The 27,252-nt window shown below is 42.4% G+C and overlaps 1 long non-coding RNA gene across 1 annotated transcript in view; it reads right to left on the bottom strand.

Annotated features, from left to right (window-relative positions):
- LOC135512742 (uncharacterized) overlaps nucleotides 1-27,252 on the bottom strand; it is a 47,429-nt gene extending 20,177 nt beyond the window's left edge. Inside the window, exons 1-3 of the long non-coding RNA XR_010451450.1 lie at nucleotides 25,922-27,252; nucleotides 24,484-24,525; nucleotides 12,387-12,509 (exon numbers count right to left, since the gene is read on the bottom strand). This is a non-coding gene — a long non-coding RNA (uncharacterized LOC135512742). The remainder of the gene's footprint in view (nucleotides 1-12,386; nucleotides 12,510-24,483; nucleotides 24,526-25,921) is intronic.

The raw sequence follows: 27,252 nt of genomic DNA, 5'->3' as shown, positions 1-27,252 counted from the left end.
GCTTGAGAGGCAAAGAAAGAAAGAACAGGGCGTTTGTCTATCTGTCAGCTCTGAAGGAGAGGGCAGAGGCAGAGGGGTGGGGTACATGGGGAATGGGTTGGTACAGGGGGAGCTTTCGCCCCATGGCATTGGACTTGTGTTTAGAAATCATGCTATAAATATTATTGAAGCAGCCAAGTGCAGAACTAAAGACCCGTGGAAAGAAGGGGGTGGGGAAACGGAAGGAACATAGCGATGAAGGCATGACGCTTTTTCCTAAGAAAGGGGGCTTTGACATGTGGTTTGCATATCGCTATAGTGTTTAGACACATTTTGTTACCGCCTTGCCTTGGTAGAGGGAGACCGAATGAGAGAGAGGGAGTGAGACGAAGAAGGGGGTAGAGAGAGAGGGAGTGAGAGAGAGAAAGAAGGGGGTAGAGAGAGAGGGAGTGAGACTAAGAAGGGGGTAGAGAGAGAAGAGGGAGAGAGAGAGAGAGAGGGGAGAGGGAGGGAGTGAGAGAGAGAGAAAGAAAACTAAGAGGGGGTAGAGAGAGAGGGAGTGAGAGAGAGAAAGAAGGGGATAGAGAGAGAGGGAGTGAGACTAAGAAGGGGGTAGAGAGAGAGGGAGGGGTAGAGAGAGAGGGAGTGAAACTAAGAGGGATAGAGAGAGAAAGAAGGGGGTAGAGAGAGAGAGAGTGAGAGAGAGAAAGAAGGGGATAGAGAGAGAGGGAGTGAGACTAAGAAGGGGATAGAGAGAGAGGGAGTGAGAGAAAGAAGGGATAGAGAGAGAGGGAGTGAGAGAAAGAAGGGGATAGAGAGAGAGGGAGTGAGAGAGAGAGAGAGAGAGTGAAACTAAGAGTGAGAGAGAAAGAAGGGATAGAGAGAGAGGGAGTGAGAGAAAAGAAGGGGATAGAGAGAGAGGAAACTAAGAAGTAGAGTGAGAGAAAGAAGGGGATAGAGAGAGAGGGAGTGAGAGAAAGAAGGGGATAGAGAGAGAGGGAGTGAGAGAAAGAAGGGGTGAAAGAAGGGGTATAGAGAGAGAGGGAGTGAGAGAAAGAAGGGGATAGAGAGAGAGGGAGTGAGAGAAAGAAGGGTATAGAGAGAGAGGGAGTGAGAGAAAGAAGGGGATAGAGAGAGGGAGGGGATGAGAAGGGGATAGAAGAAGGGATAGAGGGATAGAGAGAGAGGGAGTGAGAGAAAGAAGGAAGGGGTATAGAGAGAGAGAGGGAGTGAGAGGGGATAGAAGAAGGGGGAAACTATAGAGAGAGAGGGAGTGAGAGAAAGAAGGGGATAGAGAGAGAGGGAGTGAAAGAAGGGGATAGAAGAAGGGGGTATAGAGAGAGAGAGAGGGAAGGGGATGAGAGAAAGAAGGGTATAGAGAGAGAGGGAGTGAGAGGGGATAGAAGAAGGGGTATAGGGGAGAGAGAGGGAGTGAGAGAAAGAAGGGGATAGAGAGAGAAGAGAAGAAGGGGATAGAGAGAGAGGGAGTGAGAAGGGGGTAGAGAGGAGTGAGAGAAAGAAGGGGATAGAGAGAGAGGGAGTGAGAGAAAGAGTGAAACTAAGTATAGAGAGAGAGGAAAGAAGGGGATAGAGAGAAAGAAGGGGATAGAGAGAGAGGGAGTGAGAGAGAGAAAGAAGGGGATAGAGAGAGAGGGAGTGAGAGAAAGAAGGGGATAGAGAAAGAAGGGGATAGAGAGAGAGGGAGTGAGAGAAAGAGGGGAAAGAAGGGGATAGGGAGAGAGAAAGAAGGGGATAGAGAGAGGGAGTGAGAGAAAGAAGGGGATAGAGAGAAGAGTGAAACTAAGGGGATAGAGAGAGAGGGAGGGGATAGAGAGAGGGGAGTGAAACTAAGAAGGGATAGAGAGAGAGGGAGAGAAAGAAGGGGATAGAGAGAGAGAGTGAGACTAAAAGAAGGGTATAGAGAGAGAGGGAGTGAGAGAAAGAAGGGGATAGAGAGGGAGTGAAACTAAGAATAGAGAGAGAGGGAGTGAGAGAAAGAAGGGGATATAGAGAGAAGAAGGGGATAGAGAGAAAGAAGGGGATAGAGAGAGAGGGAGTAGAGAGAGAGGGAGTGAGACTAAGAAAGAAGGGGATAGAGAGAGAGGGGTGAGAGAAAGAAGTGAGAGAAAGAAGGGGATAGAGAGAGAGGGAGGGAAGGGGATAGAGAGAGAGAGAAAGACGGGGATAGAGAGAGAGAGTGAGGGAGTGAGAGAGAGAGAAAGAAGGGGATAGAGAAGGGGATAGAGAGAGAGGGAGTGAGAGAAAGAAGGGGATAGAGAAAGAAGGGGATAGAGAGAGAGGGAGTGAGAGAGAGAAAGAAGGGGATAGAGAGAGAGGGAGTGAGAAAAAGAAGGGGATAGAGAGAGGGAGTGAGAGAGAGAAAGACGGGGATAGAGAGAGAGGGAGTGAGAGAGAGAAAAGAGAGGGGATAGAGAGGGAGAGAAGAGGGGATAGAGAGAGAAAAGAGGGAGAGAGAGAGAACGAAGGGGATAGAGAGAGAGACGTGAAATGTAGCTGCAGCGGTTGCCGCGTGTTTTGACACAGGGCTGAGGTGACGATGTCCAACGTCCAACTACCGCGAGACATACTTTCCTCCAGATCGGTAGATACCCAATGTTTCCTCCCCAATCCATGGCTACTATACGAACCCAGAACTGAGACAATACCAAGAGAGTGGAGAGGAGTGGTAGTGACAGGTGATAGTGACAGGAGGGACAGTGACAGGTGTGTATGAGAGTGTGTGTATTTGAGTGTGATAGCAGCACAGTGGGCATGGCAGAGAGAGCGCTGTGACTAGGAGATTCCGTTTAAAGAAACATGGAACAGATACACACTTTGCTAGCCTCGCTATGATAACACACACACACACACACACACACATACACACACACACACACACTGACAATATAAGAGTGAAAGCGGAAGAGGCTCAGGAGTGAATGATGAGATATGTCATGTGCATATGACACATCCTTCTGTGAATGCTCATGTTTTTTTGAAGATACCATTGTGTTTGAGTAACCAAATCACTGAGGATTCAAATAGCAGGAAACAATGACAATGCATTTATATGAGGTCAATCGGAAAGATCAAAAATCAACCTTTGATTCAAAACCTCAGAATTCCAAGAGACTGTGAATGCGTGGTAGAAGTGATGTCACTATAAAAAGGGACATGGATCGTAATGTGCATGCGGACACACACACTGGATATCTGCACACTATATATATCCAGCTTTTATGAACAGTACTTTGTTTGTTTCCCCTCTGGTAAACTCTGACCAGTGGTTCCCATGGCAACCTTGCCTCCTCTCTCCCTGAGTGTGTGTGTGTGTGTGTGTGTGTGTGTGTGTGTGTGTGTGTGTGTGTGTGTGTGTGTGTGTGTGTGTGTGTGTGTGTGTGTGTGTGTGTGTGTGTGTGTGTGTGTGTGTGTGTGTGTGTGTGTGTGTGTGTGTGTGTGTGTGTGTGTGTGTGTGTGTGTGTGCGTGTGAGAGAGAGAGGGAGAGAGATGAACAGGGGATCGTGGAAGGCTAGCAGGGAGTGGGGGCTGTTCCGCAAGAGCTTAAGAGCTAAGTATCTCAGATGAACTGTGTAAATGTACATGTGTGTGTATTTACACACCTATGCACAGCCTACATCACAATGAAGGTGAACATGTATAAATATTTCTTCCTCATTACTACAGAACTGCTATTAATAATACTACTTGTGACACAAGCTCACATGATTAGTAAATTATTTTAATAATAATTTGTTTATGTTGATATTTCAAACATGAATATATGCTTGAGCCTAAAGGATAATCCCTGGAAAGCTCCTTATTCCACCATCACTAGTGCCTGGAACTTACATCCAAACGCAGCCACACAATGTGCAATGCCACCTCCATGGGTATCTCAGTCAGTGAGTAGATAAACAGGCCTTTGATGAGACAGAGACCACTCTTCAGGTGTTATTTGTGGCTGGGGATCTCAAATAGAGCACTACTTTTGACCAGTCTAAACCCAGGGCTGGTCTGGGGGCCAGGGGGTTTGATGAGGAGGTGTTGGGCCAGGCCAGGCCAGGCATTGCAGGGTTGGGCTCTTGTTAGGGGGGCCAATGCCCTTCAGTGGTGAAGGGGAACCAGGTCTTTGTCCCGGTGGAGGGGATTACACCGGCGGGACAGCCCAGACAATGTCTCCCCTCCTGGGAGGGCTGGGTCAACCCGCTCCCCACCAATGACGGGGGCAGTCAACTGCTCACTGACTCAATTAAACACACACAGAGAGAGAGAGAGAGAGAGAGAGAGAGAGAGAGAGAGAGAGAGAGCGAGAGGAGGAAAGGGAAAGAAGGAGGATAAGAACGGAGGAGAGAGAATGAGAGAGAGGGATGAGCAGCATGGGGTGATACTTAACGAGGGGTAGAGGGTAACAGAGAGGGGAGAGGGGAGGAGAGGATGGAGGGGTTTTAGTCTGAGATTAGGGAGGAGTAGATGAAAGGATCAGGTGTGAGGGACGGCAGGAGGGAAAGGAGGAGCGAAGGGTGAGAGAGACCAGTGGCTCAAAGAACAAGAGGACAAATAAAGGAGTGGAGAGAGAAAAGAGGGGAATGGTGAGCTAGGTGAGGATGACCCTGAAGGTACTGGAGGTAAAGTGTGTGAGCCGAAGGCCTTTCTTCATGCACTTCAAAATCAAAGTCCTCTCATTATGCCAACGCACACCCGCCCATTCAAATCCAATGACAAATGCACCAGATAATTCCATTAGGGGGGACTTTTATAGAGGATATTTAGGGGACAGTTAAGGAATCCAGGTAACATAGCACAACAAGGGCACAGACAGATATGGCTCTGCAACACTTAACAGGGATTTGGCAGCCCAGTTGATTGAACATGCCAAATCCCATTTGTCAGAGGGGTGCACGCGTTTGTATCGACACGCTGTAACCTTGTGGCTCCACAGAAAGAGACCTCAGGTGTGTGCTGCTAGCAGGCACACAGGCAGGCAGGAGAGGATGGGTGGGTGTGGGTTCCTTCTCTCTCTCCTACCCTCTTTTTCTCTGCCGGCCGCAGTGGAGGGAGCCCCCCCCCCTCCCTCCATCCCCAGTGGTAGGGCTGCCAGACAGGAGTGCTCAGCAGCTCTCCGACCGTTATTGATCCTGAGAGCGAGCGGACCGGGGAGCTCCTCTCTCGCTCTCCACAACTTTTCCCTGCTCTCCCCTCACTTCATTTATCAAAGTTAAGGAACTCTTCTAAAAAAAGGAAGAGGTGGTCGCCAGGATCTTATCTGACTTCATGAAAGAAATCACCCCTGGGCACTCCAGAAAAAGAGGAGGATGCTCTTATCGGTAGAGAGTAGATACCCTCCATACAAGCACCATGCAATCACAGCCAGACAGCCAACCCACCAATCAGCTGACCAACCCACTCAGAGGCAGTAGAAATAGAAATAGTAGGTCCAGGAGCACCACATGAAGTGATGGAGTGACGGGGGGGGGGGGGGAGAAGAATCCTAGAACATGTATTACTGTACCTGTTCCTGCCAGTCCAAATCTGCAGTGAAATAACACTGTAGGGAAAACGAATGACCAGGATATCAGATGCGTGAGTTACCACAGGAAACCCTATTCGCAGCCCCATGCTTTTAGGCTTCAGTTCGACATGCATTTCAACCAATAAGAGGCTAGAATGCGGTGTCCCTTCTCTGAAAGGACTGGAAGTGGTTCTACAGTGGAGTACATCTCTGGCTCCATTGTTGCTGCTTCTCTCTGCACATAAAAGGCCGGGGGAGCCCAGGCAACAGGAAACTGCACTCCTGGCTGAGTCCTGCCGCCTCTCGCCAAATGAACAGGCTATACGTTCCTGCCTCTTTGTGCTGGGTAATTGCCACAATGCATTTTCTCGTCCAGCTAATTAAGTGAGTCCCTCCTCTTGTTCCTCTCCAGCACCATTTGAGTGAGAGGAAAGAGAGCTGGGAGAGGGTCGTCAGGACTGGTGTCTGTGTCCCTCTGGTTGTTTACAGGGACAATAGCGGCCTGTTGTCTCAGCAATCAGGGGACGTGTGGAAGAGAAAAAGAGGGTAAACAGGACAGGGTGGAGGGGGGAGCGGATTGACTGACAACGCACTAGGGAGTCTACTGGCACACTGCTACTAAAGGGACAATAAGGCAAAACAACATAGCTGTGGTCATTGTTTAATGTTGGAGGACTGAGATTTTAGAAAATGATAGGAGTCAGTATATACCTTGAAAACAGTCAAATCAGACCGCTTTACAATCAGATCTGCGCAATATTGATTTTCATACCATTCAATTACAGCTATTTGTTTAACTAGTCTAGTCAAGAAACTGACTTCACTAAATGTGCTCTTAACACAATACAGGCCTTTATTACAACACAGGAAAGAGGTGGTCTTTTTTCAGTTTCTCACACCATTCAATATCCTTGCTGGTGATCAGTGAGTCTGTGAGTAACACAACTAGCCTCGGTTATTGGGGACATAGATCAGCAGTCTAATTTAAATTCCACTTTCTAGGAGAGTTGCTATGTGTGTTTCCCCATCGCCCCCTCTCTTTCCATTGTCTAAAGGGCTGCAGTAGTCTTTCACCCCTTAGACCAGGGCTGGACTGGCTGTCTGAGTCTCTACTCCACTCCAGGGCTAGCCGCTAGACACATGCACCCCTCGACCCCCCAGCCTCCCTAGGCCCCCAGCCCAATCTGAGCCCTTTTCCTTCCCACAGTCAAGTTCCTGCCAAGGCCTTGACAGACAGGGTGACATCACAACCGAGAGACAGGCAGGGGGTCGCCTCAGCACCCTGGACAACACAATACAGGGCATCTGGGGGGGGGGGGGCAGCACAAAGCATTTACATCCCCCAGAATAATATTATAGTTTATATGGAGGTTGAGACATAAATGTGAGAGCTAAAGAAATAGGAGCAAAACAGATTAGGAATCAGAGAATGATTCAGTGGTGGTAACTGTAGGGGTATAGGAGAGGATGCCAGTCTGTCAAGACTACAGAGGATAAAGAACCAGTTTTGGTGAGGTTTAGTACTGATGCAAAATCAACAGAAAAATAACAACAGATGATTCTTATCAAAAGTTGTGAAGAAACTGAGCAAATGTTTCTTCATTTTTTTGTTTCATATCCAATACGAATAGCATCTCTCACTTCTAACGTATTGACCAATTGATGGTAATCGGACGATGAGGAGAGCAGGTGTCTTGGTGTGTCCTATTTCAGGGCTGTATGCGTCTGTGTGTCTACTCACAGACAGCTTGTTAATTTGGAGAATCTAAGACTGTTGGTCTAGAACTAGACAATGGCTCCAATGTGATAGAAATTAGTGTCAGGGTGCACTCTGTACCCCCCTTCTCTGTCTGCTGGTGTCTGTGTGTGTGCGTACGAGTGTGTATCTGCTCTGTGTGCACACATAAACTAAATGAGCTGTGTGTATGCATTGTATAAGTACACAGGCCCAGTGTATATATTAGCAATGTGACTTGACCCTGGCTGCCTGAGCCAATGTTTTGTGGTGCACTGGGCGTGGGAAAAAGGGGAGACCTCTTTTCACAGATGCTCTGGCCGTTGCATTGAACCAATGGAGGCCTGGACACCCTGCACCCCCCGCCCACCCACCCCTTTCCTATTCAGTCCGCAGCCTGCTGCCTTTTCAGAGAATAGGCAGCAGGCTCCCCCTCTTCCTATACCCCCCTTAATAAATGCACCTCACCATTCAGCCTCACGGTTTGTATAGAAATGCTGCCAGAGGCCTACTCGGCTTGTAGAGCATGCCGTTTTCCAGCTGAGAGAGAGAAAAAAAACAATCTTCTACATCTCCCTCAGCCACTGGGAAAGCTAGAGCTCCTTGACCCTGCCCAGCTCTTCACATCCACACCCACCGCCAGCCACTCAGTTTTGATACTTCTCCTTACTGTCATTAGCCATCATTTTCTTTGAAGAGAACAGAACTCTCTCTCTCTCTCCCATTCTCCCTCACTCTCTCCCTCCCTCAGCAGCAGCCAACCCTGCTGCACATAGACTTTAATTTATGTTAACATACGCCACTACTCCCCATATAGTCGCCTGCTACCCCGCCCTCGCTTCACTCCATTCACTGAATTCATTTGAAGAGATTTATTTCCTATCAAGCCGTATAATGTGGAGGGTATAATTTAAATCAACTTTTAAGAACAGCCCAGCAGAGCAGTTTATGCAACAAATATGTAAAGCTTGGGAACATCTTCTGCAAACAGCGGGCTTTCAAGCGGATGTTAACTTTGAGAACCATGGGTATTTGAGATTAGCTGCTATTGCTAAAACTCAGCTCAATCTCCTTCTACCCATAACACATGCAATATCTATTTTGGATACCATCATGAATGTACTTCTGAATAACAGTAACAAAATAGGACAAACTACTTTATCTTAAATAGTGTAATTGTGGCATTCCAGGTTAACAACATGTGAGTACTATTTCAGGTTGCAGTTAGAGATTGCCGGTGGGCATATCAGACTGTCTCTATACCTGCTGATGGTCTAACCGTGTTGAGGAAGTAAAATAGGTGCTCTGAGTGAGAAGGGCTTGTTCCACAGAACCAGAAAGGACTCCATCTCCTCTGTCCAACATGCCATGACGTTGTAGAGCATGGCTGAATTGGGTTGGGGGTGGAGGGATGGAGAGGAGGAGAGGGGGGCTGAAAGAGGAGATATGGTTCGCTGGATCTGAGGCACTGTAAATGAGAGGATTACCGCTTCCCTCCTGGAGCTTATCCATAAACATAAGAGAGAGTGGTTGGGTGTGGAAACGCTGCTGTGTAAAATCACAAATCCTTGGCCTACTCCTCTTCCTACGTACAATTGTAACAAAGACACATATGGAGACATGTGCCGTAAAGGCTATATAAGGCAAGTAGAGTGATGTGCACATGTACTTGCACGGCAGTACGCTAGCTAGCTAATTGTAGCTATATCAATGCACATTGTCTCTACTTCAAATGTACTGAAGTTTTGCCTACGCGTTTAGCCCCCGAGCATCTTTTAAACCAAAGCAGGTCTTCATCGATCTATCTATTTTGCAAATATGATATTGACTCCATATGCTATGACACGGGCAGTTCCATTGAGTTGCGGAAGCGGAGCGAGGTTGAGAGGTGGTCGGATAGTATGGATGATAGCCCACAGGCTCTGAAAACGTTCCTCTGATCTTCTGTGTCTGATTCTAAAATGCAAGTCTTCCTATGGGCAATGCTGATATAGAACCCAGACCCATGTCATAGAATGTTGCTCGGGCCCGGAGGAAAAATGCATTTCTCTTTCCTCTGATGAAGAACTTCACTTCTCTGTGGACGAGCTCCATCTCTCCTGCCTCTGTCTACTCTGTTCTCTCCAGGAGGGTTAGCTGTGCTCAGTGGCTCCCTGCCATTTACTGACCTGTTAGCTGTTAGCATGCTGTGGCAAATCTCAGGGCTATCACTCAAACCTAGGAAGTGAACAGGGGAAAAGTATATAGAGTGACTCACATAAGTAGCTGGTCCTATTTCTATCCATCCACTGGTGCATGGAGCGTAGTATAAAATATAATCTTTGTAGTACATTTCAAGGGCAAAGGTCAACATATTTTCCTCTAACAAAATGTGCCTCACAAGGATTATCACTTCAAGTCAAGATATTAGCAATTATAAGTGTATATGACAGCTGAGCAGCCATGTCTCTAGGTAAAGTGTAAAATAATTACGTGTTGTCTAATATGATACTGAATATTCAATACCACCACACAAAAGCCTCACAGAGGTCTGCTGAGGGAATTCATTACTTTCGTTTTCACCAATGAAACATCTCATGACTTTTACAATCACAGTGGAAAAACATACACACTACTCCATCCCATCCTGGAGCGACTCCAACGCTACTCACAGAGGCTGAGCCCAGCGTGGGAGAGAGAGAGGCAGCCACAAAATTTGATGTGCTGAAAAAAGTACTCATTTCTTTTTCAATCTGTGTTTCACAATGCATGTGTGTCTGGAGAATTGCTGCTAAAGTTCACATGGGGAGGGAGGTGACTGAACCCCCCCTCTTGCAAAAAAACTCACTAGAGTAAAAACACACAGAGAGAGAGAGAGAGAGAGAGAGGAGAGAAAGAAAAGAAAGAAGGAATAAAATAAGTGCCATTGAACTCTGACTTGAGATTGTGCTGTTAGGGACAGAGAGAGGGAGAGGGGGTGTGTGTGTTTGGGAGAGGGGGGCAGAAGTGGGTTAGGGAGAGAGTTTTAGGGGGAGGCATGGCTTGGGCTGAGGGGACAGTGGGGGAATTAGAGGGGTGAGGGACTTAGCCACACTCGCAGCCTTTTCCACATGAGCACACCTTGCACACACACTCTGCCAAGGTCCCCCAAGTATCTTAAAGGGATAAGGAGCATGGACAAAGGAATTAAAATATAGATTACACAACCAGGCCACCCTACGCCTCATCTGCCAAAACTCAAGAATCAAACAAATTGGATGAGACATTTTAAAGAAGGGGTAAAAGTGAGAGAGGGTGGAGGAATGAGAGTGTAAAAACCACACTCACAAGGTTGCCAGGGCTAAATGGATGAGGGCCTGGCATACAGTGCTTTCAGAAAGTATTCACACCACTTGACTTTTTCCACATTTTGTCATGTTACAGCCTGAATTCAAAAATGATTAAATGTAGATTTTTTTTGTCACTGGCCTACACACACTACCCCAAGTAGAATTCTATTTTAGAAATGTTAATAAATGAATAAAAAATGAAAAGATGAAATGTCTTGAGTCAATAAGTATTCAACACCTTAGCAAGCCTAAATATGTTCAGGAGTAAAAAGAAAAGTGCTTAACAAGTCAGAAAATAAGTTGCATGGACTGACTATTTGTGCAATAATAGTGTTTAACATGATTTTTGAATGACTAATTCATCTCTGTACCCCACATATACAATTTTCTGTAAGGTCCCACAGTCAAGAAGTGAATTTCAAACACAGATTCAACCACAAAAACCAAGGAGATTTTCCAATGCCTCGCAAAGAAGGGCACCTACTGGTAGATGGGTAAAAAAAAACAGACATCCATTATCCCTTTGAGCATGGGGAAGTTATTAATGACACTTTGGATGGTGTATCAATACATCCAGTCATTACAGAGATACAGGCGTCCTTCCTAACTCAGTTGCTGGAGAGGAAGGAAACCACTCAGGGATTTCACCATGAGGTCAATGGTAACTTTAAAACAGTTATAGTTTAGTGGCTGTGACAGGAGAAAACTGAGGATGGATCAACAACATTGTAGTTACTCCACAATACTAACCTAAATGACAGAGTGAAAAGAAGGAAGCCTGTACAGAATAAAAATATTCCAAAACATGAATCCTGTTAGTAACAAGGCACTAAAGTAATACTAGGAGATGATTTCACCTTTCAGCAGGTCAATAAACTAAAACACAAGATCAAATCTACACTGGAGTTGCTTACCGAGAAGACAGTGAATGTTCCTGAGTGGCCGAGTTACAGTTTTGACTTAAATCTGCTTAAAAATATATGGCAAGACCTGAAAATGGTTGTTTAGCAATGATCAACAAACAATTTGACAGAGTTTGAAGAATTTTGAAAAGGACAATGGGCAAATGTTGCACAATCCAGGTGTGGAAAGCACTTAAAGTTTTACCCAGAAAGACTCACTGCTGTAAACACTGTCAAATGTGATTCTAACATGTATTGACTCAGGGAGTTGAATACTCATCTAATCAAGATATATTAGTGTTTTATATTTCATTAATGTTTTACAAATATTATAATTTTTCTTCCACTTTGACATTACACAGTATTTTGTGTAGATCGTTGACACATTTTTTTTAACAATTAAAGGGGTGTGAATATTTTCTGAAGGCAGTGTAAATATTGTTAATATGTCTAAAATCATGGGAAATTGATGATGGTCCATCAAAAGTTATCCAAGACTAAATTAATCTGTAATCAGAAAACAAAAATCAAGATTTCTCTTTTATTGTGAAGTTTCCGAGCCGAGATCGACCTCAGACTCTGGCCTAACTTAAACAGTTGAATTTACGTCAGGAGTTAGCTGTTGGTCTACAGTCTTCAACATCTTCTGCCTCACTGGGTCTAAGAAGCATAAGGTATGGGTTGTTTCATCTCTGCTGGCATTACAATTTGGTAATTTTCCAAATCCTACATACTATTTTTTTGTATGTGTCCATACAGTATTTGTTAAGACTAGCAAGTAAAATTGTTGTTATTGTTTCTAAGAGACATTTTCTGACACAGTGTGAAATGTTCCCACATGAATGAGAAGCACAGGGCCTCTTCAGAATATAAACTGTTCACCCCCCTCCCCCTCAAATATAAAATCATTATGCATGCTAAGATAGCATTGTGGCTACTATTAGGACTCTCACCTGTTCTCCTTGTCCAGGCCCACACAGCTACTGATCTCTCTCACTCAAATTATTTCTCAGCATTTCTTTGTTTTTCTAGCTTCAGAAGATGGTATATCTGTCCAAGGTCCTGCATCCTGGATCCTGCAAACACAGAAAATTCAGTTGAGATGGTGATGCATGTAGTTAAATTTCTGCAGTAGTTGTTTTTGTATGACACAGCAGGCATATTTTCAGGTATTGAGGTGTCTGAATAAGGGGTATATTGTTTAGCAGTACTGGAGAGAGACCTTAGGGATTACACACGTATAATAGAATGCCTCTGATGCCACACACACACACTACAAAACAATAAATTGCTTAATGACACTGAGCCTTCAGTCATCAGATGACCTAGCTCTTGAACATGGACTCCATGAGTAGCTATAGAAGACATCTTGAATGAATAATGTTTAATTGCAAATGTTTCCATGTCAATATAGCCTCAATTGTACATACAGGACCAGTAATTATCTCCACTGCTTTGGTATAATGCAGCCTAGTTATTATCACATGTAATATACTATTTGTTAATTTAATAATAATAATAATGTGTACATTATTCTCAGAACAAAATAATAAAACATATTGAACGTTTAGAGAACAAGTCACCTACTGAAATGTATGTGAAAATATAAGATTGTCTTAAACTACAGACCAAGACACAATTATTCACTTGTTGGACCCTTTACACTTACAGCCTCTGAAATCAAATGTAGGCTACATCAAGTAACCAAATGCATGTACTATGGTTAGGTAACAACGAAAGTATCCGTTCGATGTAGTCCTACATTTCATGGAAACAATGGTAACTTAGGCTATCTGTCGCAGAAATATCTACCGTCCTATATGCACATCGACTTTTCAAGTTAAAACATTACAATCAAACCATAATGTAGGCTACCGCAATATTGTAGTGGAGGAAACAAGAAATGCCACATCTTCGACAGAGATGGAAATAGCGTTGAAAGTATAACAAGCAAAAAAAGATTGAATGAGAATAATGCTGAAATATTGTCTATTTGCTTGAGTGAATTATAAACAATTTTCTCAGAACAACAGAATATTTGGGGAAATTTAAAAAGTAATACACAACTTTTGAACACTAAGCAACATAAAAATGTAAACGGTATTACAGGCATATTCAGTGTGTTCTTTATCAGATAATGGATACCAGGATACTTCTCAATAGCCAATAGAAAAAGTATTCCCTTCAAACTAGCCATGATAAATTAAACTCTGAGAACTGATGCAACATAACGAGGAGTTTGTGCTGGTTTAAAATTGAAAATTGAATTCAAGCTGACCCGCGTGTTTCAAATTTAAGGCGACTTCACGCCCCATCACAGTCACACGTTTAATTATGTCGAAAGCACGCTCGCCCACACTGTGCAACACACAACACATTCAATTTCGATGGGCATACTAAAATGGATGCTTACATTTACAGGTTCTTGTTTAATCAGAAAGATGCATGTTATATTGTTATATGCTACTGCAGGCCAGGTGTTCTACACGTTTTCGTGATAACCCAGGCCTAAAATTGGCCGAAGTGACATCAATTGTTCCATACTAGTAAACATATTATAATAACCTTTTCGATTTTATACAGTAAAATAAAATGTAGTAGCAGGTCTATGTAATGTGTGAAACATGGTTTATGGGCCTCGTGACAATTTGCATTTGAGTTGAGGCACTAGGCTTTCAAGTTGGCCCTGTCATAGATTTTAAATAATGGTAATCTTCAACCTTTCCATTGGACACAAGGTCCGCACACAAGCTATGCACAGAGACACACACTGTGAGATCCTATTGTTAATCCAACATAAAATGCTGAAAGATAACAATGCATCCAGCTTTCAAAGAATGTGGCACCATCCTTAGCATTGCCAGTGGAACAGCACATCAGCCTTTCATTTTTTTCCATTTTGTTGCATGTGTCAGAGGCTGTTGCTAAGCTACCAAACTCTGAATTCATAAGTTCATAGAGAAAAGTAATAGGTCATTTGCTTGCTTCTTGAGGTGAAAATGAAAACAAACATCGACTTTGTAAATTCATGATGGCACCAATGTGAACCTGTAGCTGATGTCAATCAACAATGCAGACAATTAAAAAGGGGGTATAATAATGATAATAATTAATAATTAAATAAAAAATAAACTAACTTCCTATAAGTAAACTTACAGTACAAGGGTTTGAGGATAAACAAAATATGATGGACTCATTTCAGGGAATTCAGTTATTAGACAATTTTACAGAGTTTTTGCTTACATTCATCCTCTGACCTCTCATCGGGGAGTTGGTGATTACAGACAATAGGTAGCGTTTAAAAACAATTCAACCATTGGTATATTGAATATGCACATTGGATCCTTTTTGTATACCATGGGGAGAGAATAAACCAGAACAATATCGGATTTATTTGCAACACAGAACTATGATCCGGACATTGTTATGCAAACAATTAAGCACTATGGGTACATCCACCAACCCTTGAACATCCAACATCCACCCACCCCCACCAGCTAAAGAGTCCAGTATAGTATCATGTATGATGACACTATAGGCCTACTGATAGTATCTACTGTATAGGTCTGTTTTTTCAAGATGGCGACATGGCTTTACATCCTAATGTAAACCTAAAACAATTGTCCCACACTGTAAATATGATATCTACCTTGTTCAAACACGCTAAACAATAAGAAAATAAAAGCAGGCGGGAGCATACAATGTATTGAGCATACATTCAGACAGTCATCATATCTGCAAAAGGTAAACACACAGCAAGATACTGGACGTGGCCCCACCAAATACATTGTGTTATCAGTGTCCTGTAAGGCAGCATTCCAAACGTAGGCTAATAGCCATATTTCTCATCTACAACAGAGGTTAGAAATACACCTCATGTATACACAACCATCTTCCCCCTCCTTTCTGATTGGTCTCTAGCTATGTGTCTGGAACCCTCTCATCTACTCTCATATCTCTTTGTTTCTCCAGTGTAATCAAATGCAGCATGGATTTAGGGGAGTACAAATGTATTTTCATCTAGATTTCATCTCGGCTGCTTATGCCAGGTGCCGAGACAGAGACAAGCCTCCATCTGCTGGGGGCCCTGGTGGCAGCCACTCAGACATACAAGACCATACAGACACATATTCATGTGGGAAAACTTCTAGCCATGCTCTCAGGCACACCACACACTGCATTTCAATCTCAAAGGAGCCCTGCCTAGATCCCTCATTTATTAGGCCTCAGCACTACATGAATTTCACTATGATTTGTCTGTGGGTGGTGCGGTGTGGGTTGTTTAGGCCTTAAATCACAGACTACTAAGGTGCCTGGGCTGGAACCAGGAAGGAAGCCGCATTAAACTGATAAGATGTAAATATGGTATTAAATGTAGAGGTGATTCAACGTACATGAGTTGGGTTGCGTCCAGAGAGGTATGCCGCTGAATGATTTATCATAAACGTATAGACACTGGAATAGATGGTTTATCTTAGTACCATTGGTAATGTGTAAATAGTGACCTATTTTCAAATGTGTAATATTACAGACAAAGAATAACTGAATTTAAACCGCCCAAATTGGCATGATGTCCCATCAGTCTGCAATTTCAAAAAATAGACCAGAGCTTACATTACCTATATTTTGGGTGACTTTGCTCATACCTGAAACAGTGCACAACGAACATTCCAAAGCAGCAAAATCCATAAATCAGTATCCTAGAGCTAAACATAGTGAACAAAAGAGTAACCTGTATCACACAGCCACATGTCAGAGTTAAACTTGAAGAGTTCCATGTAGAAAATATAATTCAAATCTGGGCCTACATCCTCAATGAACAACCCACAGCCTAATAAACAAAGGCCTGTAAAAGAGCCTGGAGTATCCCAGGTTACTCCCCAGCTATAACCACTGGGCCAAGCCCTGGGTTTACTGCAACAGGATGGGCCAGGCAGGTAGGCCTAGCTATAACCCTCTATTGTGGTGCAGTCCCCCCTCCTCTCCTCTCCACCCCAGTACATGGCGACTAAGAGTGAATGAACGGCAGCCAAGGTAGCTTGTTTCAAATTCAACAGGCCAATGTAAATCCCATCTCACGACCAGGGAGTGCATGGGACTGGACTGGAGCATCAATGAGATTGATGACGGGCACTTGTCCATCCAAAAGAGGTTGACATAAATACGCCCTGCAATCGGGTCATCTCTCACCACCCAGCCAACCCTAGCCCTGGCGGCATTATCTTGCACTCACAATCACCTCCGATTCACTCAGCGGTCAACGTTGGGAGTCCGGAGAGCACTCACAGCCTACCTGTCAATTATACACATTCCTCTGTGTATTTACTGCCATGCAAGCCTCACTGTTATGGTCATCCTTAATCAAATCAACAGCTGTCAGTGACATTAACCGGCCTGTAAACAGTATATTGCCAAAGCAAAAGACACACAACTCAAAGTACAGTGAGTTACCCAATGATAAAGGTTGCTTTACCTTTATACGGTCATATGAACACATGTTTATGTGTCGCCCTTCCTCACCACACTTCCTAGAACATTCGGATTGGACCGCCCTGCATCTTGGTTTTAGTAGACCTACCTATGGGTCAGCATCTTCATAATGTGTATTATGTGTAGAAGAATGCATGTTTCCTTGTCTGTACCCATCTGTAGGCTACATGGAGGGCGAGATGTTATCTCTGGAAGCAGGGCACACAGAAAACTGACATGTTGTTTTCTCCTCTGAGGGTCTGAGAGCCTTTTCTAATGAGAGCATCATACACAAGGCCACGGTTATGATGGTACAAACATCTTCACATTGTTCCTTCAGCCCAAATGAACATAGGCCTACCAGTTATTAGACTATACAGAATAATGCTGGTGATGACAATGTTTGGCAAGATGCAAACCAGCCTAATCCAACAGCAATGCAGCAGCAACACTGCCTCAGTGACCTCATTCCTGTGGGTTGAAATTAAAAACAACTCTTTAAGATGTCTAGGCATTCCACTGTGGCCCCTTATCATCAACTTTAAAACAGAAAATAAAAAGGGCATGCAGTCAGATTGCTCTCTGATCTGAGAGGCACAGCTGCTTGCCAACATACTGTAGCTACAGACCAGCCATATGTGCATTAGGTCCGATTGTTATATTCCGATTGTTATAGTCTACTGCTCAGCAGGGCACGTGACTCACTAGACAGGACCAATCGGTTGAAACTGTTCTCTTTTACCGTTTCTTCTCACCCCCGGGTCATAAACCGAACCCCAATTACATAATTAATGAAGTACACATCATGCAAAATCACTTCAATTAATCATCATTAGGCAACAGTATCCGCATATATAGATTCCGGGTACCACTGTCGCGACCACCCCTCATCTCCGATAGAAACGATTATGCGATTATGTCCAATGTCTCCCCATACATTTCCTGGGAATGCCATTCCAGGCTATTAATCCGATTTGAGGCAACATTTATTACATCTTTACCCCCCCCTGGAACAGTGGCGTTTTCCGGTGCTTTCAGCGGGCACAGCCTGCTTTTAGTTCCAGGGCTCGGTGCCTTTCTCCGACATCCCCCGGTCCAGATTCGCTTCGCTCCATTGGTGGTTCCTGAAGTCTGCAGAATTAGTTTATACATTCGGTTCTCTAGCTTTATGATATCACATAAACTCATACAGCTAGATAACCAAAGAGAGAAACTAACCCACGTCTCTTAAAGGGACCGCCGCGTGCCCGATGCTGCTTCAGTGCTTCTGTTGTGGTCACATGGAGCCATTACATTCGCTTGTATGCAGACGCGAGCTCTCGCTATCAAACACGCTCTGTCGCACGCACGCACGCACGCACACACACATACACACACACACACACACACACACACTTGCATGCGCGCGTGCGAATGTAATAGGTTACTCTATAAGGCCCGGTTTCAAGAGCTTGCTTATGTATACCCGAATGTATTATTTATGACTGTAATATTACAATGTTTTGAATAGGCTGAAATGAGCGTGGTGGACAGTGTACACAATATCATCATGCTTAAACTAGCAGTCATCAGAGAAAAAGCCATGCTTCCCTACATGCACATGCTCCCAAAACTACCATCCCAAATTCAATTAGTTGTTCTTAATCATCTAGGCCTAGTACAGTATAGCCCCGCCTACAAGTCCTTCACACAGCAATGGCTTAACTTTGAACTCACAAATGCCAAGCCATATCAACACCGACCATATCAACAGTACCAAGTCTGCAACAGAAACGTCATGGATAGGTAAGGGCAGAAAGGCTTCTACATTATCCCTTAAATATCACAATGCAACCCAAACAACCACAGTCGTTTTAAATGCCAGCTCCAATCGACCAGTTCATACCATAGACTAGCTTCGATGTTGAGTAAATGACTAGAGAAAAGGGTCTAACATGACAAACTATAAAAGCATGAGCTGCAGCTTGCTGTAAGGACTACAAGTAAATGTCAACAACATACTTGACAGAGAGCAGCTTCAGTTCACCTTTAAATGAACTGCATTAAAAGCACATGCTGTTGACAATTTGATCTTGAATGGATATTGAATGAAATGGAAAAGAGGACATGAATAATAGGCTATATTCAGGCATTGGCCCTGGATTCAATCAAATTCAAATAAATAAATGGAAACGTCTTGATAATATCTGAAAGTATCCATCGACTAATAGAAATACTTTGTTCTATATGATGAAAGAGCAAAAGTCTATTGATTTCTACACATAGCATCCACGAGTCTTTATACTGTACAGACTGTCCTTCGTTTCCAACACTGTCTTGCTGATGATTCGTTTAAGAACACAAGGCCACTTCTGACACCACAACAATATAGGCTAATAAACAAGGCATATGCATTATTTAAAAAAAATGTAATACTCACATTCAAATAATGATACAACCCTCTGTTCTAGGGATTCATCTTTAGTAATCAAATGGCACACTAAAGGCTATAGGCCTGCATAAACATTCCATGATGGCTCACATAGGCAAACAAGCAAATTCTGAATTCCCATTCAACTCCTGATACGAAGCCATTCTGTCAGTAGAGTGAGAGCCACGGATCCACAAATGCTCAAAAGATGTTCCATACATTTCCGCTACATTCATCAAACAAAGCTTGTACGCACACCGTCTCTGGGAGCACTATGGGAGTACACCGGTCAAAACACGTTATCCAGAAATTCACCACAAAACGAGGAGAGGAGAAAGAGACGCAACTGTCATGGTCAGAGTCACCGGGAGCTTGGCTGGGGCAGGGAGAAACTCTCACAGGCCACGGGGGTCACACGGCCAATAGAAATGTGATGTCACCAGCATTAGGTATGCTTATTGACACACATGGTTGAGAAACCCTGGGACACTGTGGTGAACACGGCCGTGACCAAGCGCTCTGCAATAGCCTCAGATTCCAAAATAGCATAACACCAGAGCCTCCCTCTCTGGTTCACAGTGCATAGACATCAGTGAAAAAAGAACTACTCTCTCTTTTGATGTATTGCAGCTCACTGAATAAAGCCGGCTTAAAATCCATTCCACTACCAAAAGAACATTGGATATCATAATGCACAAAACTTAATTCCCCTCAGCAACAAACAAAAAAATATTAATCTTATAAACTAGGCCGGTATGTAGCTCATTTCGTCATATAAAACGCCAATGCCATTATTGTACAATGCAGGGAGAGAATACTTAGGCCTATCTGATCTAGGTCAACACGCAATCTTACCTTCATCTGATTTTTCGAGGTAGGAACAGGCCAGTCACTCCAATCTCAGATTATCATGAAAAGCCATTGACAACGAGTTGCCATTCAATAACATTCTAGGCTTATATGACACTTTCCACTATGGAGGTCACCATGCTTCTTTGACACACCCATTCTTGTTGAATATTGAATACGAAATCAGTAGCATATATATATATATGTTGCTGGAGTTAGGCTATGCTCACCAGAAAGCATGTAATGTGCATTGTATTGCTTCAAGTTACAGAGTTGAAGACATAGACCCAATAAAACAACGGATTAATAAGTGTAATAAAGATTGGAAAGATTAATCGTTTCTTAATCATTCATCATCACTATTTGATCATGTGAAACATAATTTTACCGACTTTGGAGTATTTGGTGCCAAATTAACATAAATTCTCTTTTTGAATAATAACCTAATCACTAGTCCAGTTACTGCTCTTTTAGCCTAATGATTATGTGCTTTATATAAATCCTCAAACACAATTTGCTCTTAAATCAGTGAAAAGAAATAGCTGTATTCATACTATCATTCCTATCATTGCAGTCAAAATGGTAGGCTAGTTATATGAAATAGTGTTTTTATCTGAGTTCCTCAACTCATGAATTTAAGGACATGGCTAAGAATACACTAAACCAATTAGACCTGGATTCATTTTGAGAAGTCTGTAATTTCGTTTGTGAGGGATAATTTCATAGTAGGCCTAACTGAGCGTCTACATAACTAGATGTTAATATCTACAACACACAAATGACAGTCTCCACACACACACTCACACACTCACACTCACACACACACACACACACACACACACACACACACACACACACACACACACACACACACACACACACACACACACACACACACACACACACACACACACACACACACACACACACCTTAAAGTTATGAAATAAATATTGGTGTATCAATGACGTGAAAGTGCAATAATAACACAGTAGGCTACAGGCAACCAATGGACGATGCTTGATTCTGCTGAGACATCCCCTATTCTTCATGAGAAAATGGAATCTCCCACATGCGAAATGTAAAACCGAGGCCAGACAATGGAATGAACCATTTCACTGAATCAAAATTACAAAGCATTATAACGAGTCTCTCATATATGGCACATGTATGACTCTACTGTAGGCCTACAACCATGTTTAATTCATGTGAATAATAGCGCGTATTTAAAAAGCATCAATCGGTTTTCATATTTTGAGGCGACCCCTCAGCGTATAGGCCAAATACCCACTATTGATATTAGGCCTACACATTAACTTGAATTTCAAACCTCGAAACCGTCTCATGCATGACCGTAATGAAAACACAGACCGTACCTAGTTATGTATAGCCTAAAACTACAGTACAGTATGACAATGTGAATGTTGTGTGAAATTTCATCACGTACAGTTCGTTACGAAGCTTTATGCATTACTCTTACTCTAACCAAAATTCGATTCGTTGTTCACGCATTCGAAAAGGTATATTATCTATAATGTAGCCTTCTTGGCTACTCCTTCAATAACACCCAAACTTGAATTATATTTTATACAAGGGTGAGAATGATTCATATGCTGTTACGAACATATAGGCTGTGAAGCTACTTTGTACTAACGTCAAATGAACTGTTTTCAGAAAGCTATCATTTCAATATTATAGGGGCACCAACAATGGAAGAAATGACTTGGTTTGCCAATATTATGATTATTATAATATAAACTTATTAGGCTAGTTGATTTTTACAGAAACAGACCAAACCAGTCTATGACAAAGTTATAGCAATGTTTTCTTTCAAGGGATATAACCACTGTTATCAATCCATACTTAATCATTTATCTTCGTTTCATAATTGGAAGGTTAAACGATCATTAGAGTCAACGTATCATATAGGCATTTCAAGTAATAGCCTTTAACATGATTTAGGGTACAATTCTTGGATTTTTCACACGGATGTGTTATTAGCCAAAATATTTTCTCATAGGTCAAAATATAGCATATTTCTCCAGTCGTCATAATAGGCCCTAATGTTTTTGATAGCCATTGGAAACAGTTAGCAATCTAGGCTACTATGGAGAACTTCAAGATAACAGTTAATAATTTAAATATTCACAAAAACATAAATAAATATATAAAAGACTACGTGTAATGCATGGTGCGAAATGAACTGAAGTTACTGCATTATTACCTACAAAAAACACCACACACAAGGTTAATAATTTACAGTAGAAATTGGTACTGAGATTTCTGTCAAACAAAAAAACATTGTATTTTGTGCATGGCCATTACGGGCTACAGTAGCATATAAACCCTTATCACTAATGTATCAGAAGACCAATTCCCCGTTAACAGGAGCTGGGCACAGCCCGCCCTAGACTTTACCGCGTCTCCTCATACAAAGCGAATATTCACGACATCTATTTATTCTGTTAATCTACCACGGCACAGATTAAAATGACTGACAGGTGCTGAGCTAGCCAATGAGAGCTCGCGCTCTTGGCCTATGATTATTTAGCAGTCTGGTTAAATTGGATTTGTGTAGGGGTAGATGTGTTGCTGTTCTGGGACTGCAATCAATATATGTACAATATTAACCAAAGAAACCAGTCAACCCAGCTATAGATGAGATCGTTGAAGACTTTGATTTTGTTGAAGACATAAGCAAGTAGATCGAAGCATGTTCAGCAGTGATGACAGGCCTATAAATTACTTTTCTACAACAACAATCATATTTAATTTGAGTAACATGTAAACCTCAATACCTGACATTATAGGTGAACTTATGGCCAATGGGAGACTACATTTACATAATTTAGCAGACGAAGAGCAAATAGGGTTAAGTGCCTTGCTCAAGGGCACACCGGAAGATGTTTCACCTAGTCGGCTCCGGGATTCGGTAGACCATAGCTGAGAAATTGACACATTTGTTTTCTTGTAATGTTTTGAGACAGTCATTTATGCATGGGGTCTGATTTAGGCATTCTAAACCAGTATAAAGCAATATTTGCACCTGTAAATGTCAGATATAGTATAAATTAGCATTATGACAATAGATTCATATTTCATCTTTGTTTTTGTCTTACCTTCCTAACTTTGTACAGGTGACGGTCTGTAGGTCTATATCTGGGCACAGTTAACAGTATAATTTTTTAAGTACTGTTTTTGAATACTTCCAGGCCCTCCTCTTTCCTTGGTGCAAAACCACCTCATAATTCAGCCTTAGGTGAATTCATTATGGACCATCAAAGGACCAGGCACGCCCCCTTCCTGCGTCATGTCCTGTTTTATAGGCTTCCATGATAGGTGCACTGTCCACATGGCATAGCCTATACTGTATGGCTGGACGCAGGTTTCTGGTAGCCTATACATTTATAGAGGAAAATATTTTCGTCAGTGCCTTACCTTTTAGCTATTTGACTAATGCGTATGTCATCTCCACATAGTAGGCCTAAATAATAGAGGTAGCCTAGGCTAAGTTGATTAAGGTTGCATACATTTTACAATGATTAATAGTATTCTACACCATATTGTTAAATCAATAATGTTATGATAACATCTATAAATGTACAATGTAAATAGTTATAATATTGTGTACTATTCATATTGCTCATTGGTCATGGCAAAGTAGCCCATTTCCGATGTCTTTTTATCATCGAATAACCGGCTCCTCCGAACAATAATTAAAACGTAGTTATAAAATAATAATATGGCTTTGATGGGCTAGCTATAGAAACGATAAAATCAGCCGTTAGAATGAAAGCGTCTATAGGCCCTCAAACGAATCAGCCTCTTGTTACTTGTAGGCTGCTGTTGCTGATAACTGCTTTGACTTGAATGTACGAATTGTCCACTATCGTATAAATCCACCCCATACATCGTTGTCATTTATACAATGATAACACAGGTCTAGAGATAGATTGGGACTTTGCAAAGTTGTATACAATACTCGCATTGCTTCACAAGGATTTGTAGCCTGACATGAACTGAATAGGCTACCAAAAGGCATGGCCTACAACTGACTTTATGCCATACGGTAGCCTATATTGAGAACAAAATAACAATTTATTTAACATTATTCACACCATTTAACTTTCACCCCACATCGATAAAATAACATAAGTGGTATAGCTATGGCTAATGCCAATATTACCATTTACCATAGGTGCAGAAAATCCAACATGACTTATGTTTCTTCTATTCTTCTGAAATGAATGAACGCTAAAGATCACAGCTAAAGCAATGTTAGCCTACCTATTTACCGCAAAGAAATTGCATAGAAATAATTTACCTTGCTTGTTGAAAGTCTTTCTCAGATTTCAGCACCTGTTGCCTGTTGAATATATGCATACAATACAATGTCAACTATATATATATATATATATATATATCTTCCTAACGTTAGTATATATATATATATATATAAAGTTGATGTTACACATAAACAGGTGTACATATGCAAGAAAACATTGTTAATATCAGAACACAATCTATTCAGATGGTGCACAGTCCAACATGCACCGAAGATGACATATAGGTAGGCCTATTTCAGCAGCTGATTTTAAACGACAAGAGCACAGCTATTTTCTGATGGAAAATTGGCAGCATTGTACATGCTTAGTCTACTTATAAATATTTTCGGGCTTTGGATATGAAAATGACAGTAACATGCATCCCTTTACCCAGTGAGTGAAGGGAGAGAGAGGGGAGAGGAGAGAGTACACACACCCACACCTGCTACCACTCAATTGCAAAACCTTTGCCCATTTATAACGCAATTAAGCTTTTTGATCCACCAATAAAGTTCAGAAAAAAACAAGTCCAGGCAGCTAGACTAAGAGAAATAATATAGGCCTACCATCACATAACAAAAAATGTAAGCTGAACTCTATTTCAACTGGTCACAATGTCATTAAAAAAATATAATCCGAGAATATCTAAAGATAATATTTTTCTCGGTTCTCTTGAGGCTTGGAAAAATAAAGTTTATCTAAAATAATACAAGTATTTTGTGTGTTGCCAAGATTCTCTTGTCTCTATTGTTGTCCGCTGCAAAGGCTGATTAATTAATTTCACACTGTAGCTCCAGAGAAGATTTTCCCACAAACAAGTGACCGAGAAAAATGTAGCCCCAAAGAAAGTCAACATCAAGTTCAACAACGTGCTGGCGCTCATTAGCATGACAATGGTGTCTGGGAGCACAGAAGTCTTCTTAACAAGAGGGTCTGGCGTCAAGACACTCCACCTCCCAGACCCCAGAACATTTTCCCAGGCTCTCCTAACAATCGCACAACTGTTTGCTTTAAACGCCAGCGCTGGGGCCACTCGGTTCACCCCATCATTACTCCGCGGACTGCACAATGGACGATTCCGTTAAGACATGACATATTAACGCCGACATACTGCTAATGTTTTCTTACTTTTCAATGGAAGTAAAAATGTGTAGGCTATATCATTTCAAACCACTTCAATAAATAATTTTTAAAAACTAACAATAAATGCAAGTGGATTATAATGCTGTTATTCCGCTATTAGGACAAATATTATTATTATAGACTACTTTTGTAATAAGTAAAACAATAAAACAATAACACATAAAAAGCAGTAGGCCTACCTAAGCAATTCCAAAGTACCACCAAAATTGACATTTTTGAAAGATCTTATAACCAACTCAAATAGGCTTGACACCCGTTGTAAAACAATAATAATTGTCATGCATACTTACATACCGTAAATCCAATAAAATAGGCGTTACTGATGTCCACATTGAATTTCAGTTAGGCTATAGAATTTTTGATGATAGAAAAACTCGAGTTCTGCAGCAGCAGTGTAGAGTTTGCTACAGCTATACGAGTTTGAACTGAGCCAGCGAGAAATAAACCCGGAGCTATCTTGCATAGATACACTTTGAAAAAGACCAAAGGTATGTACTGAGTCAATCCAATCCGGAGCAGTTTACTACAAACACTGGCATTAGTCTACTTTTGCTTGAGTGGCCTGAGACAAGAAAACTGGCCAAACGACTCTCTAATTTGTGCAAGTGTCCAGACTACCAGTCAGTCCCGCACCACATGTCGTTGGCCTCGTCACGAGCCCGCCTGGCGTGGACGTGTCCAGAAACCCAAACAGTTCTGCTCCTCTATTCATTGTCCATTGTGAATTGATGTCTATTGTTCCAAATCTGTGTGAATTCTCCATTACCCTTTTTAGTTACGCCCATAATCTTTTTCTGAATCACTCGCTAGACAAGAGACAGAGATATATGTAGGCTAGTGTGGAGGCAGAAGTAGAGAGATCTATAGAAGGGATCCAACACGACTTAGATCCATGAGCAGAGAAATATAATGCTTGAAAGCCGTTTTCCATCACTCGCCATGAAGCAATACACCCAAATGCCAGCCAGCTACATCTCCAAGTGAATCTTAACTTTTACCCATCAAATGTTTCCTTTTTTCCACTTAATTGGCTACAATTACAACTCCATCATCCAACTCCACATTATTTTAAGTCGACTCTCTTGCAATCCTCGCAGAAAGGCTGGATGGCACAGTTCTAAAAATTGCTGGCCTACATTTCGGCACCATCGCATCAGCCGAGAGGGACCCGTCACTGCAACCACGGGTCCCCGTGCTGCGCCTTGTTGCTTGAAGTAACACTTGCGTCAATTGCTTGCCTAGTCACTGAGTCAAAACGCGAGAGAGTGAATACTCGCCAAGCCATTCGTCCCGTTCAGAAATAACAAGGAACATGTAAGCGCAATTATTAGAGGTGGATAAGACACCGTTTCAGCCGAGCAAATGAGCGAAGCACTGACTACAGCCTCCTCTTGTCGAGGACCACTATGAGAAAGGATGATTTCCTCTGGGTTCTGTATAGGTTCTGGGTCACGTTGCCTTACGTGGGTCTCGGTGTCTACGTCTCCATCCTCAGACCGCGCACAACCGTGTTCTGTTGAATAGTGTTTTCTCATGCGACCACAGAGTTCACGCTTGTAACAAATGAGCAGGTACTTCATTCGAAAACACGACGGATAGCCTGATTGCAGGTGGATTCCGCGTTG

The sequence above is a fragment of the Oncorhynchus masou genome, chromosome 24 (genome assembly GCF_036934945.1).
Source record: "Oncorhynchus masou masou isolate Uvic2021 chromosome 24, UVic_Omas_1.1, whole genome shotgun sequence".
NCBI classification, from domain to species: Eukaryota; Metazoa; Chordata; class Actinopteri; order Salmoniformes; family Salmonidae; genus Oncorhynchus; species Oncorhynchus masou.
Note: the sequence above shows the minus strand (reverse complement) of the source record. Positions and strands in the feature narration are given on the sequence as shown.